This window comes from Lutra lutra, chromosome X, assembly GCF_902655055.1.
Source record: "Lutra lutra chromosome X, mLutLut1.2, whole genome shotgun sequence".
NCBI lineage: Eukaryota > Metazoa > Chordata > Mammalia > Carnivora > Mustelidae > Lutra > Lutra lutra.
The window spans coordinates 91,694,804-91,707,321 of NC_062296.1; the positions used below are offsets into that span (position 1 = coordinate 91,694,804).

Genomic DNA, 12,518 nt, shown 5'->3' on the forward strand with positions numbered 1-12,518 from the left:
GTGGCGGGACAGAATGTCGCACATTATCCGATTAACACAAGGTGACGCCAGGGGGTCTTCTGCCAGTGGCTTCTCTCCTCCCTGTTGACTCAAATACTCCTCAGATATTTACCGGGGACTTTGGGCAAACTGAGCGCCAGGCACTGCGTGGACTCTGCACGGGGGTCGGCAGGACACCACAGACTAAAAGCTCAAGGGCTTTTCCTCTTTTAAAGTAGGAGTCAAGGTTTCAAGGTGAATGACGGACCGGCAAATCCAGATTGCAGATTGAGTTTATTTTTGAGAGAGAGAGAGAGAGAGAGAGAGAGAGAAAAGAGGTGTTTTTGAGGAATGAGTACTACTCCTGAAGGTTCTGAATGCCTTAGCTCACCGTGGTCTTCCGACATTTATTTTCCAGTTGTAAGATGCGGTGTTTTGAGATGGGCCATTGCAGCCGTCCTGCCGTCTGCTACTTTACTGACTTGTCTTTGACGTGATGTTCACTGCTGAAATTACACATGCTACTTTAAAATCGGAGAGAAGCAGGCACAAAGTTAAGAATCATCAGTATTTATAATTAGTCTCACAGTTATCTGTCTGGAATTCCTGTCCTCCAAAATGCACTCTCCACGTTAAAAAAAAAAAAAAACAACAAACAAACAACTAAAAAATATATATTTTATTTAAAGAAAGGAGTGGAGAGTGGACAGGAATTGTAAATACAGAGGTCCTGGTTCTTGTTGCCAGGGTGGGTCCTAGATCAGCTAGGGGCCACTGGGCTAATCTGGAAGCCCTACCCTTTCATGCTGATGCGTTGGGAGGAAAAAAAAAAAAAGAGGACCTGAATTAGAAAATCATCAGGGTCCCTACCGGTGAACATTCTAGGAATCTTATGATGGCTTTCTCTAGTTTTGCCATTAACTTGCCTTGAAATGACAACTGAAACACTAGTAAGTTACTAATGCTCGTTTTTGGAGACACGCGTGGCTCAGTGATTTTCCTTTTAAAGTGATATTAAGGGTAACCCAGTTTTGGCTGAGGTTTCCTTGCACTGAAGGTTCTGAAGTCTGTGCTCATTACTCCCAGTCGACATTTTACCCCACCACCTTTTCCAGATTTTGAACTGTGTGCTGATGCCCTTTGATTTGCAATCTGAGGTCTCTATGCCATTTCCAAGGTGGAGGAGGAAAGGTGAGAACTAATTCCTTACTTAAAAAAAAAAAAAATCTATCCATTCTATGAATGATTATTGCCTCAGTTAGGCAGATGCATCCCCAAACAATTTAAAAACTATTTTCATTCAGCTGTCTCATCCTGCTAAAAGCATAAACTTAAAGTCAAGCTAATGCGGACATCTCCTCTTGTGCTCTGAAGATTCGCTGATGAACTAGCCTTTTTTTCAAGCACAGACCACCACATGCCTATTTTCTGATTTAGGGCTATAAAAAAGAAGATTCCAGAGGGAATTTGTTGGCTTTCAGGTTGGAAGAAATCACCCGGGGTCCTCTAGAAGTTTCTCATGCATACTTAAGGGTGATAAAGCAGCAGCATTCAGCAGCTCTGTATCAGTCACAAGTCAAAAGAATGTTCTTTATTAAGTGTGACCCATTGCTTTTCATATCAACATAACCCTCTAAGGCTTAACATCTCTTCTAACACTGCTCTCTTCGTCTGCTTCCCCCATCCTGGTTTAAGTAATTCCAAAAGCTCATTTTGCCTTTTAGCACGAAGAATCCACTTCCTTTGCGCCACGTGGTTCTGCCCCACTATGTATTACCGTATCTTAGTACCTCCTGCCCACCCTGAGATGTAATCCAGGGGGCAAGTATTTAATGTTCTTCCTTCGGTGCTTTTTCATTTGCCCAAGGCGAGACTTCCCGTGAGAAATCAGTGGCTCACATTTTATTCATTCAACAAACATTTGTTAAGTGCCTATTGTGCGCCTGCCATTTGGTCTGTTTTCTAAAGGGACAATTGAATAGTGAAAATGCTAAGAGTTGCCACAACACTTGCTCATGTTTTTACACGGTCATAATGGTCTTAAGTAGACAAGAGCATTCTCCATTTGTATAATGTGACAGTTTTCCAAAGTATAGCACCACGGTCTTCTTGTTTTTATCATCAGAACAAAAATGTCCTGTAGCAGCTAATGCTCTCCTCCCAACCTTTCCTCCCACGGTTTTCCCACATTTGGTTTATGGTGTGACTCCATCCTTCCAGCTGGGTGTTGTCCTTAACGCCTTATGGTGACTTGGTCAGATTTGCATTCCATCTATGTGGAGCCCAGGATGGAGTTGAGGGTGAGCAGGAGGCAGAGTGCATCCTGGTGGTGGGGCCAGGGAGAGATGAGAGAAGAATGACCTGCGTATGATGGCAGCTGGACCGGAGGTGGAGAGCAGTTAGCGTGTTCAAGAGATACTCAAGATAGCGAACCAGCCGGTCTTCGTTTGGATGGGCTATCAAGATGCTGGAGTATGATGGTCACGGACGGTGTGCATGAATCCGTGATTGCCTGGCAACACTTTCAGAGAAACGGCAGGTCATAATAAATACCTCCTTATTATCATACAACTTGCAAAGTGTTTGGGTACGGTCTGTGTCAAATCCAACTAGTGGGTTAGACAGGTTTTCTATTTTGTGTTCCTTGGAAAACCAAGCCTCAGTGGTGGGGTTCAAGGTGGCACAGGTGTAGCTGGTGACAGAGTGGAGTGCTCTCTCCCAAGTGCCCTGATTTCGCACAGCTCATCTGACTCATTTAGACGATTGAGATAGATGAGCCGAGTTGTCCTTCCTCCTCCCTGTTCTGTCACTGTAATAAACCAACAATCAAATATTGTACCTTCGTTGGCTTACTGTGACCATCCGTGTTGTTGAATTGCATGGCCAAATGGCTCTTTAATTGGACAGGCATAGACAAAATCCCAATTTTAAGATACCTGTTGAGTTCAGTGCTGTGTCTTTATGTCTTTCTTGGGGTTTCTTAGCCTCAGCAAAATGAACATTTGGGGCAGGATGATTTTTTGTGGTAGGAGCTGCCCTGCACACTGTAAGATGGTGAGTGGCCTCCCCGGGTTCTAGTCATTAGATGCCAGTAGCACTCCTCCCCCCAAGCTGTGACAACCAGAAATGTCTCCAGACATTGCCACATGTCCCCTGGGGGACAAAATCGCTCCCACTTGAGACCCACTGGTGTGTGTGATTTTCATGCGTGCTTTTGAGAAGAGGTGACAATTACCACATAATAAGAAGATCTGAAAATAGGAAACATGGTAAATGTTATGAGTCTTATGCATGTTATTCAGGGAACATACAGAACTTGAGCGACAGGCTGACACAGAGGCTCAGAGAGAGGCTCAGACCCTGGGGGCAGAGTAATGGGTCACCTAGTTTCAGCGATCATGGCTTTAACAGTATCCTCCTGCTCTTGCTGACCCTGAAAAGTTAGGTTGCTTGGTCTGGGTTAAAGAGTAGGTTAATCTACCTTCCCCAACAGTCCCCATATGCGTTCGTCCGTTAAACACAAACAAAATATTACAAACCTTGATTGTCTGCCAAGATCATGTAACATAGGTCTAATTTCCTGACAACTCACGCAGTTAAGTACAGTGACTCCTCCAGCAGAATGACTGCGCTGAGCCGTAGTTTTAGAACAAGGTATCCGAGGCACTTTCGAGCTGCTCATGAACAGTGTCTCTGAAGCAGCTCCCTGGAGTCACGCTCTTCCTTTCACCCCCTTCTACGAAGGGGAAACAAGGAAGTTTCAGGAGGCCTCTGGCTGAGATAAATCAATCCGTGGGGTAATGTGTGTTCTGTTCACTGAGCTGTGCCAAAAAGCAGGGGATTAGACTCTGACTTGACACCGATCCCTGGGGAGTCCAGCTGTCAAGGTGTAGCCGTTCCCATCCCTCGGACGGTCTGCTGCTGAGCTCCTCCGTTGCTCCCTCACTTCCTCTTTGGTGCGATTGCCCCACCGTCTGTGCTCTCGACCACAACCTCGACGTTAAATGCTGACTATTCCCTGGCTCTGTGTGACCGCTTCTTAAGGAAGCCACTGGAAGGGCTAAGCTGCCTACCCCGAGTGGGAGCCTCTCTTTATCACAAACGGTTAAGATCTTACTCTGCAAATTGCCAGATTTGCTCTCTGTGAACATTCGATTTCCGAAGACTTGGAAGCTATTGAGTTCACTTAATAATTCAGTGATGCCGATTACAGGACATTCTTTGGTAATTCTGAAGACACCTTGAGCTGTTGCAGAGCCGAGCTGATACGAATTGGTTATCACCCATCAGCACTGTGGGTGTAGACATCTTAAGAAATTGAGCAGGACTGGTACTGACCTGCTACATGGCCCAGAATTCACCTTTGTAGCTCTCTGCTTGTTGTCTGTCTCCTCACAAAAGCTAATGTTTTGCTTGTTACAAGTAAATGGGAAATTATTGAACCCCCTTAATTCACAGCTCTATTAATTGTGGATACCTTTTCCAGCCTCACCCCAACCCCACAACGTACTCTCTTTTCAGTTGCTCTGAGAGCTTTTCCTTTACGTGGTCCCTTTGCTGTGGAATTCCCATCACCTTAGGAAACCATGCCTCCCACCCTTGAAGACACTTTTTTTTTTTTTTAGTTTTTGATTTTTTAATTTAATTTTTAAATTAACATATAATGTATTATTTGCTCCAGGGGTACAGATCTGTGAATCGTCAGGCTTACACACTTCATAGCACTCACCATAGCACATACCCTCCCCAATGACAGTTGGGTTATGGACATTAGCCCAACCATCCTATCGCAACCCCCTTCCCCCCAGCAACCCTCAGTTTGTTTTGTGAGATTAAGAGTCTCTTATGGTTTGTCTCCCTCTGGATCCCATCTTGTTTCATTTTTTCCTTCCTTACTGCCCAAACCCCCCACTCTGCCTTTCAAATTCCTCATGTCAGGGAGATCATATGATAATTGTCTTTCTCTGATTGACTTATTTCGCTCAGCATAATACTCTCTAGTTCCGTCCATGTCATTGCAAATGGCAAGATTTCACTTCTTTTGATGGCTGCATAGTATTCCACTGTATATGTGTGTGTGTGTGTGTGTGTGTGTGTGTATGTGTGTGTGTGTGTGTGTGTATGTATATATATGTATATATATATACTACCTCTTCTTTATCCATTCATCTGTTGACGGACATCTAGGTTCCTTCCATAGTTTGGCTATGGTGGACATTGCTGCTCTAAACATTCGGGTGCACGCGCCCCTTCGGATCACTACATTTGTATCTTTAGGGTAAATACCCAGTCGTGTGATTGCTGGGTCATAGAGTAGCTCTATTTTCAACTTTTTGAGGATCCTCCATACTGTTTTCCAGAGTGGCTGCGCCAGCTTGCATTCCCACTAACAGTGTAGGAGGGTTCCCCTTTCTCCACATCCTCTCCAACATCTGTCGTTTCCTGATTTTTAAATTTTAGCCATTCTGACTGCTGTGACATAGTTATCTCATTGTGGTTTTGATTTGTATTTCCCTGATGTCAAGTGATGTGGAGCACTTTTTCATGTGTCTGTTGGCCATCTGGATGTCTTCTTTGCAGAAATGTCTGTTCATGTTCTCTGCCCATTTCTTGATTGGATTATTTGTTCTTTGGGTGTTGAGTTTGATAAGTACTGTATAGATTTTGGATACTAGCCCTTTATGTGATATGTCATTTGCGAATGTCTTCTCCCATTCTGTCAGTTGTCTTTTGGTTTTGTTGACTGTTCCCTTTGCTGTGCAAAAGCTTTTGATCTTGATGAAGCCCCAATAGTTCATTTTTGCCCTTGCTTCCCTTGCCTTTGGCGATGTTTCTAGGAAGAAGTGGTTGTAGCCGAGGTCGAAGAGGTTGCTGCCTGTGTTCTCCTCAAGGATTTGGACAGATTCCTGTCTCACATTGAGGTCTTTAATCCATTTTGAGTCCATTTTTGTCTGTGGTATAAGGAAATGGTCCAGTTTCATTCTTCTGCATGTGGCTGTCCAATTTTCCCAACACCATTTGTTGAAGAGACTGTCTTTTTCCATTGGACATTCTTTCCTGCTTTGTCAAAAATTAGTTGACCGTAGCGTTAAGGGTCCATTTCTGGGCTCTCTCTTCTGTTCCATTGATCTATGTGTCTGTTTTTGTGCCAGTACCATACTGTCTTGATGATTACACCTTTGTTATAGAGCCTGAAGTCTGGAATTGTGATGCCACCAACTTTGGCTTTCTTTTTCAACATACCTCTGGCTATTTGGGTTTTTTTCTGGTTCCATATAAATTTTAGGATTATTTGTTCCATTTCTTTGAAAAAATGAATGGTATTTTGATAGGGATTGCATTAAATGTGTAGATTGCTTTAGGTAGCATAGACATTTTCACAATATTTGTTCTTCCAATCCCTGAGCATGGAACATTTTTACATTTCTTTGTGTCTTCCTCAATTTCTTTCATGAGTACTTTATAGTTTTCTGAGTACAGAGTCTTTGCCTCCTTGGTTAGGCTTATTCCTAGGTATCTTTTGGTTTTGGGTGCAACTGTAAATGGGATCGACTCCTTAATTTCTCTTTCTTCTGTCTTGCTGTTGTTGTATAGAAACGCAACTGATTTCTGTGCATTGATTTTATATCCTGACACTTTACTGAGTTCCTGTATGAGTTCTAGCAGTGTTGGAGTGGTGTCTTTTGGGTTTTCCACATAAAGTATCATATCATCGGCAAAGAGTGAGAGTTTGACTTCTTCTTTGCCGATTTGGATGCCTTTTATTCTTTTTGTTGTCTGATTGCTGAGGCTAGGACTTCTAGTACTATGTTGAATAGCAGTGGTAATAGTGGATATCCCTACTGTGTTCCTGACCTTAGGGGAAAAGGTCTCAGTTTTTCCCCATTGAGAATGATATTCACTGTGGGTTTTTCATAGATCGCTTTGATGATATTGAGGTAGGTACCCTCTATCCCTACACTTTTGAAGGGATCAAGAAAGGATGCTTTGTCAAATGCTTTTTTGGCATGTTTTGAGAGTATCATATGGTTCTTGTTCTTTCTTTTATTAATGTATTGTATCAGTGATTGATTTGCAGATGTTGAACCAACCTTGCAGCCCAGGAATAAATCCCACTTGGTGGTGGTGAATAATCCTTTTAATGTACTGTTGGATCTTATTGGCTAGTATTTTGGTGAGAATTTTTGCATCTGTGTTCATCAAGGATATTGGTCTGTAATTCTCCTTTTTGATGAGGTCTTTGTCTGGTTTTTGGATCAAGGTAATGCTGGCCTCATAAAATGAGTTTGGAAGTTTTCCTTCCACTTCTATTTTTTGGAACAATTTCAGGAGAATAGGTATTAATTCTTCTTTAAATGTTTGGTAGAATTCCCCTGGGAAGCCGTCTGGCCCTGCGCTCTTGTTTGTTGGGAGATTTTTGATGACTGCTTCAGTCTCCTTATTGGTTATGGGTCTGTTCAGGTTTTCTATTTCTTCCTGGTTCAGTTTTGGTAGTTTATATGTCTCTAGGAATGCATCCTTTTCTTCCAGATTCTCAAATTTGCTGGTGTATTGTTGCTCATAATATGTTCTTATAATTGTTTGTATTTCTTTGGTGTTGTTTGTACTCCTCTTTCATTCATTATTTTATTTATTTGAGTCCTTTTTCTTTTCTTTTGGATAAGTCTGGCCAGGGGTTTATCAACCTTATTAATTCTTTCAAAGAACCAGCTCCTAGTTTCGTTGATTTATTCTGCTGTTCTTTTGTTTTCTATTTCATTGATTTCTGCTCTGATTTTTATTATTTCTCTTCTCCTGCTGGGTTTAGGCTTTCTTTGCTGTTCTTTCTCCGGCTCCTTTAGGTGTAGGGTTAGGTTGTGTACTCGAGACCTTTCTTGTTTCTTGAGAAAGGTTTGTATCGCTATATACTTTTCTCTCAGGACTGCCTTTGGTGTGTCCCACAGTTTGAACAGTTGTGTTTTCATTTTCATTTGTTTCCATGAATTTTTTCAGTTCTTCTTCAATTTCCTGGTTGACCCATTCATTCTTTAGTAGGATGCTCTTTAGCCTCCATGTATTTGAGTTCTTTCCAACTTTCCTCTTCTGATTGAGTTCTAGCCGCAGAGCACTGTGGTCTGAAAATATGCAGAGAATGATCCCAATCTTCTGATAGCAGTTGAGACCTGATTTGTGACCCAGGATGTGATCTATTCTGGAGAAGGATCCATGCGCACTAGAGAAGAATGTGTATTCTGTTGCTTTGGGTTGGAATGTTCTGAATATATTTGTGATGTCCATCTGGTCTAGTGTGTCATTTAAGGTCTTTATTTCCTTGTTGGTCTTTTGCTTGGATGATCTGTCCATTTCAGTGAGGGGGGTGTTAAAGTCCCCTACTATTATTGTATTATTGTCAGTGTGTTTCTTTGATTTGTTATTAATTGGTTTATATAGTTGGCTGCTCCCATGTTAGGGGCATAGATATTTAAAATTGTTAGATCTTCTTGTTGGAGAGACACTTTAAGTATGATATAATGTCCTTCCTCATCTCTTATTATAGTCTTTGGCTTAAAATCTAATTTATCTGATATAAGGATTGCCACCCCAGCTTTCTTTTGATGTCTATTAGCATGGTAAATTGTTTTCCACCCCCTCACTTTCAATCTGGAGGAGTCTGTGGGTCTAAAGTGAGTTTCTTGTAGACAGCATATTGATGGGTTTTGTTTTTTTATCCATTCTGATACCCTTTGTCTTTTGATTGGGGCATTTAGCCCATTTACATTCAGGGTAACTACTGAAAGATATGAATTTAGTGCCGTTGTATTGCCAGTAAGGGAACTGTCACTGTACATTGTCTCTGTTCCTTTCTGGTCTACTACTTTTAGGCTCTCTCTTTGCTAAGGGGACCCCTTTCAATATTGCTTGTAGGGCTGGGTTTGGTGTTTGCAAATTCTTTTGATTTTTGTTTGTCCTGGAAGCTTTTTATCTCTCCTTCTATTTTCAATGACAGCCTAGCTGGATATAGTATTCTTGGCTGTGTATTTTCCTCATTTAGTGCTTTGAATATATCCTGCCAGTTCTTTCTGGCCTGCCAGGTCTCTTTGGATAAGTCTCCTGCCCATCTAATATTTCTACCATTGTATGTTACAGACTTCTTGTCCCAAGCTGCTTTCAGGATTTTCTCTTTGTCACTAAGACCTGTAAGTTTTACTATTAGATGATGGGGTATGGACCTATTTTTATTGATTTTGAGGGGACTTCTCTGTGCCTCCTCGATCTTGATGCTTGTTTCCTTTGCCATATTAGGGAAATTCTCCACTATAATTTGCTCCGATACACCTTCTACCCTCTCTCTCTTTCTTCTTCTTCTGGAATCCCAATTATTCTAATATTGTTTCATCTGATGGTGTCACTTATCTCTCTAATTCTCCTCTCATGGTCCAGTAGTTGTTTGTCCCTCTTTTGCTCAGCTTCTTTATTCTCTGTCTTTGGTCTTCTATATCACTAGTTCTGTCTTCTGCCTCATTTATCCTAGCAGTAAGAGCCTCCATTTTTTTATTGTACCTCATTAATGGCTTTTTTGATTTCAACTTGGTTAGATTTTAGTTTTTTTAATTTCTCCAGAAAGGTATTTTGTTTCTCCAGAGGGGGTTTCTCTAATATCTTCCATGCCTTTTTTGAGCCCAGCTAGCACCTTGAGAATCATCATTCTGAACTCTAGATCTGACATATTACCAATGTCCATATTGATTAGGTCCCTAGCCTTCAGTACTGCCTCTTATTCTTTTTTGTGTGTTGATTTTTTTCCACCTTGTCATTTTATTCAGATAAGAATATATGAACAAGAAAATAAAATACTTAAGGGTGGCAAGGACCCCAGAAAAATGTATGCTAACCAAATCAGAAGAGACCCAAAACCAGGGGGAGAATAAAGGGGGGAAAAAGAAATTAAATATATATATTTTTATATATTTTATATATATATAAAATATATAAATATATGCATATTTACATATATATATAAAATATATAAATATATGTATATTTACATATATATAAAATATATAAATATATGTATATATACATATATATAAATATATGTATATTTACATATATATATATATATACACACACACACACACACACATACACATACTGGTAAAGAGAACAGTGCCACCCCACTTGATTTTGGGTGTATTTTGGTCTCTTAAAAGAAACTACCTCCCAAAATTTTAGAGAAAATAATCTTATATATATACAAAAATAAGGGTAAACACAGCGAAGGGATGGGCTATGACTGTAAAGATGAAAATTAAAGACAAATTCTAAAAAGGGAATTGATGAGATAAGTTGGTTGGAAAAAGAAAAAAAAAGAGAGAATGTGCTCAGGCTGGAGACTAAAACAAAGCCATGTGCTAGATTTAGGGTGTATTTTAATCTATTAGAAGAAATTGTATTCCAAAAATATTTAGAAAGAAAAAAACCCTATATGTGTATAAAAAATAAGGTTAAATACAATGAAGATATAAAATATGACTATAACAATAAAGGTTTAAAAAGGTATTGTTAAGATAAACTAGTTTAAAAATGTTAAAAGCAGAAAGAGGAAAAGTTAAAAAAAATAGAATGAGGAAAAAAATTTTTAAAACTTAACTTTGAGGGGCGCCTGGATGGCTCAGTGGGTTAAACCCTCTGCCTTCGGCTCCGGTCATGATCCCGGGGTCCTGGGATCAAGCCCCACATCAGGCTCTCTGCTCAGCGGGGAGCCTGCTTCACTTCCTCTCTCTGCCTGCCTCTCTGCCTACCTGTGATCTCTGTCTGTCAAATAAATAAATAAAATCTTTAAAAAAAAACAAAAACTTAACTTTGAAAGACTATCAGATCATGGGGAAAAAGCCATGAATTCTATGAGTTGCTTTCCCCTCCTCTGGAGTTCTGGTGTTCTCCTTGATGGCTGAGCTTGGTCTTGGCTGGATGTTCTTGCTGATCTTCTGGGGAAGGGGCCTGTTGCAGTGATTCTCAAGTGTCTTTGCCCCAGGTGGAATTACACCACCCTTGCCAGGGGCCAGGCTAAGAAATCTGCTCTAGGTCGCTCTCTGTGCAGTTTTGGTCTCGGGAGCTTTTTTTCCCTGAACGCTTTCCGTAGAGTTCCGGAGGATGGGAATGAAAATGGCGGCCTCCCAATCTCTGGCCTGGAGGAGCCGAGAGCTCAGGGCCCTACTCCTTAGTGCGGCCTCAGAAGAAAAGCGCTCAATCACTCGTGTCTCCCTGGCTCCAGCCATGCTCCATGCTCACCTTGCCTGTGACCGAGTGTTTCTATCTCTGGCGCACAGTCCCGTTTGAAGTCTCCAAACCCAGATTTCTGCTGCACTTCTCCTCCTGGAGGAGAAAGGTGAGTCTCCCCGGATCTGCCCACTTGTGGGGTCCCTGCTCAAAGACCAGTGGTCTGACTGTGCCTTGGATCATGATTTAAGGTAACCCTGAGCTGAGAGCTCATTCCTCAGCTCTGTCTCTGTAGTTGGCTTCCCCACTCTGATACCTGGGAGCTCTGCCACACTCAGATGCCCCCGATCTCTCTGTGACCCCGCAGGACCTGAGACCACGCTGTCCCCACGAGGGCTCCACCCCTGCTTAGCTTCTGGAGTGACGTCCCTCGCTGGAGTGGACTTCCAGAAGTTCGGATTTTGTGCTCTGCCGCTCCACCAATTGCCGGGAGCCAGCCCCTCCCCCTGTGGTCTATCTTCCTGTCGCTTCGGATTCACTTCTCCGCACGTCATGCCTTCTAGAAAGTGGTCGATTTTCTGTTCCTAGAATTGCTGCTCTTCTTGTATCTCTTGTTGAGTTTGTAGGTGTTCAGAATGGTTTGATAACTGTCTAGCTGAACTCCTGGGACCTGATGTCATTTCAGTCCACTACTCCTCCACCATCTTGCAACTTCCTTGAAGACACTTCTTAAGCACCACTGTGAACGCATAAATAGTCTGACTCCTGTTGCATGTTCCATTGCATCTCTGCCAATCATGGGAAAACAAATACTACTCTTTGCCTCATCCTTTCTGGTAATGAACTCCTGTGATTTACTTTTCCCGTTCCCCACCCTGTGGTAACCCTGGACCAAGTGCTCTTGATTCTCAACTTGGCTGCGATGTTATTTTCTCGTCCCAGGCAGCCCTTGCTGGCTTGCCAATTTCTCCCTCGCCCCGTGCCCATGTCACCCTCAGTCTTTGCCATCTCAGTAGGTGGCTGGTCACTGGGGGAGCCGCACAGGCCCGAGCACCTTGGGAGCAGCCCCGCCGGATCTGTTTTGCAGTGCTCTCCAAATGCATCCTCTTCTTTGCATCTCCATTGCTGTTACCTAAATCCAAGCACCCAGCTGTCCACACTAGGACAATGTGGTAACCCTATATCCCAATAGTGGGAGCAGCGAGATCTTTGAAAAAGATAATGCACTTGTGACATTTCAGCACTTAATGCAGCACTTAAGGCTTCCACTACGCTTAGGCTGATATCTTTGTTTGTGACTGTGGCCTTTCAAGTCCTCCCCAATCACCCCACCCTGCTCC

At 42.2% G+C, this 12,518-nt stretch overlaps 1 protein-coding gene across 3 annotated transcripts in view; it reads left to right on the top strand.

Annotated features, from left to right (window-relative positions):
- Positions 1-12,518, top strand: part of ARHGAP6 (Rho GTPase activating protein 6) — a 488,327-nt gene that overhangs the window by 235,503 nt on the left and 240,306 nt on the right. The window lies entirely within an intron of this gene.